Source organism: Oryctolagus cuniculus, chromosome 17 (assembly GCF_964237555.1).
Source record: "Oryctolagus cuniculus chromosome 17, mOryCun1.1, whole genome shotgun sequence".
Classification (NCBI taxonomy): Eukaryota; Metazoa; Chordata; class Mammalia; order Lagomorpha; family Leporidae; genus Oryctolagus; species Oryctolagus cuniculus.
Window position 1 is genome coordinate 57,224,622 of NC_091448.1, and position 3,353 is coordinate 57,227,974.

Below are 3,353 nucleotides of genomic sequence, written 5' to 3' on the forward strand. Positions count from 1 at the left end.
CTCCCCCTCTCGCGGAGGAACGACACTAGACCCTGCGCTGTTCTTTTGTCTGCCCTTCCCGGGTTAGCTGCTGCGCCCCCCCCCCCCCCTCCGCGGAGGGGCGGCACCCCCGCCGCTTTCCCCGCTTCCACGGAGGAGCGGCACACCGCCGGCCGGCTCTCTCAGGGGCTGCTCAGGTGTTCCTCAGGTGTTCCTGGTGCATGTTGTCTCTCTCCTCCTTTATAGTCCTCTTCCACCAATCCCAACTCTGCTGCCCACACACCGAGCACGCTGCTCTCCTCCAATCAGGAGCAGGATCAGCTCCTGCAGCTTATCAAACTGATGAGGCAGCTGCTTAGAGGTTGTTTGCTCCCTCTCAGCGCCATATTGTGGGAGAGCAGATGCATAGAATAAGTCTTAATTCCAGTAACTTAGTCTAGTCTCAGTTGATCCCCACAATTGTCTGTGTCCCGGCCTCCCATATGGGTGCTGGTTCAAGTCCCAGCTCAGCCCACTACGCCATAGCACTGGCCCCATCTCTCACTGAGTTTGACAATACACACAAAGGATTGCCAGTGGGGCAATGTCACCCCGGTGTTCAGAGATTTTTTTTCTTTTTGGGGCTCAATCTCATACTGAATGCATGGCTGACCTTGAGTATCCCCCCCTTCCTGAAGGTCAAGTGAAGCCTTTGGCTTTCCATCCTCTAGCAGTCAGAACTGACATCGAGTGGCCTGAAGTCCCTGGGATGATTCACACTGTTGAATCTATAGGCGGGCAAACAAGCAGGGGCTTGCGATCTCCCACCGGTAGGGAAGGGTGAAATCTTGGGCTTCCTTTGGATATAGCTGAGTTTTCCGTACACAGAAGGCTAAAACCACTTTCAGAGTATGGAAAGATCAACGTGGATTTGAGGAGTTGAAAAGTATGTGGAATTGAAAAGTGTTTCGTTCAGTGCTTTAAACATGAAAGTGAATTAGATTCTAGTGAAAATGGATGAGCTTTAGAGACCCTTGATCAAGAAAATGGGAAAACACCCTCATTTTTTTAAAAAAGTGAGTATTTGGGGGAGATTAATGTGATTATGAATTGCCCCCAGCCTTTTCTCTCTCCTGTCTCTTCCTTGGTAATCTTATCCTATTTCATATTTTTAAGTATACTAGTAGTTATGTAATTTATAGATTCAGACTCAAACTCTTTTTGGAGGTTCAGACTCATAACTCAACACCTGCTGGAATGCCAAATGGGCATCTCAATACGCACGAAGATAAGCTTTTATTTTCCCTTCTCCTATTCATCTCTCTTATCTCAGTAGGGTACCAGGAGTCACCTAGTGGATCAAGCAAAGACATTAAGCCATTCTTGATTCTTCTTCCTCTCTTGTCATCGTCTAATCAGTGGAAATAATACCTCAATCTAAATTATACACTGACTCCAACCACATCCACATCCGATCTGTGCAATCCTGGTCCACACCTTCAAAGCCATAAGATGTGATTGCCTCTGATTTCAACTCTTAGGGCTCCCACCTAGGTCACAGTCACACTCTGAGTTCAAAATGTGTGTCTGGGAGAGAAGATGCTGCATGGAGAAGCCTTGAGCCCTCTAGTTTTATTTATGTGGTTGAACTTGTTCTTTTAACCTGCACTTTCCAATATGGTAGCCACATAGCTCCTTAGTACTTGAAATGTGGTTAGTCCAAGTTGAGGAATGCCATAATTACAAAATGCACACCGGCTTTGCAAGACTTAGCACCAAATAAACCATAAACTATGTCATTTATGGTTGTTCTCTGCTGACTGCCTGTTTGGGATGATGCATATTGAGTATGTCTTATCTGAAATGTTTGCAACCAGAAGAATTCTAATCTTCAGACTTTTCCAGATTTCAGAATATTTGCACATCCATAATGAAATACCTTGAAGATGAGAGCCACGTCTAAACATGAAATTCATTTGTGTTTTATTTTATCTATGATTCAGATACACGAAGTTCATTTTCTTAGCGGAAGATAATTTTATACAATAATTTTAGTTGTGTCTGTGTTGACTGCATTCCAAGCAAGAGGTCAGCTGTGTAATTTTCTACTTGTGATGTCAAAGCTGCACTCAAAAGTTTGGACCATTCTGGATTTTCATATTAGGGATGGTCAACCTGTACTACTTGGGGTGTATTGGGTTAAATAAAATATATTATAAAAATTAATGTACTGGGGCTGGCGCTGTGGTGCAGTGGGTTAATGCCCTGGCCTGAAACACCAGCATCCCATATGGGCGCCGATTCGAGACTTGGCTGCTCTACTTCCCATCCAGCTTTCTGCTATGGCCTGTGATAGCAGTAGAAGACGGCCCAAATCCTTGGGCCCCTGCACCTGCGTGGGAGACCCGGAAGAAGCTCCTGGCTCCTGGTTTTGGATTGGTGAAGTTTTGGCTGTTGCAGCCAATTGGGGAGTGAACCATCGGATGGAAGACCTCTCTCTCTCTCTCTCTGCCTCTCCTCTCTCTTTGTAATTCTGACTTTCAAGTAAAAAATAAATAAATCTTTTAAAAAATTAATGTACTTTGGGGCCAACACTGTGACATAGTGGATAAAATCACTGCCTGCAGTGCCAGCATCCCATATGGGTGCCGGTTCGAGGTCTGGCTGCTCCACTTCCAATCCAGCTTTCTTCTATGGCCTGGGAAAGCAGTAGAAGATGGCCCAAGTCCTTGGGCTCCTGCACCAGTGTGGGAGACTCAGAGGAAACTCCTGGCTCCTGGCTTCGGATTGGCGCAGCTCCAGCCATTGTAGCCATCTGGGGAGTGAACCAACGGATGGAAGACCTCTCTCTCTGTAACTCTATCTTTTAAATGAATAAAATAAATCTTCAAAAGAATTAATGTCCTCAGCTTCTTTTTACTTTTTTTGTAAAAGATGTGACTGCTAGAAAATTTATTTTATTTTATTGCTTTTTAAATTGCTTTTAAAATTTTAAGATGTAACAGTTTTTAACATTTTGCCATATTCACTTCATATGGAGGTGTGAGAAATGACACACATCACTCTCATTTGTGTAGTGTCTCATTTTTCTTGGTCAGTGGTGCTGTTGTCCCATCCAGCTCTGTACCGGGTGTGTCTACAAGATTCAGAAAGCGGTCTTGCCTTGTCCTTGGGAAGAACTCGTAACTTCTGTCCCTGCCTTTTCTTTTAGATGGTCAATTTCTTTTATTTTTCAGAGGTAGAAAGGATGAAGAACAAAGAGTGATGTTTGTTTTCAGCTGTCTTCCTTCCAGATGTTCTTGAGAAAGCTTCCATAGACAAGAACATCCAGGGGGCATCAAATCGCTTAAAAAAAAAAAAAAAAGTCAAGAGATCGTCTGAAAGATGTCCGCTCT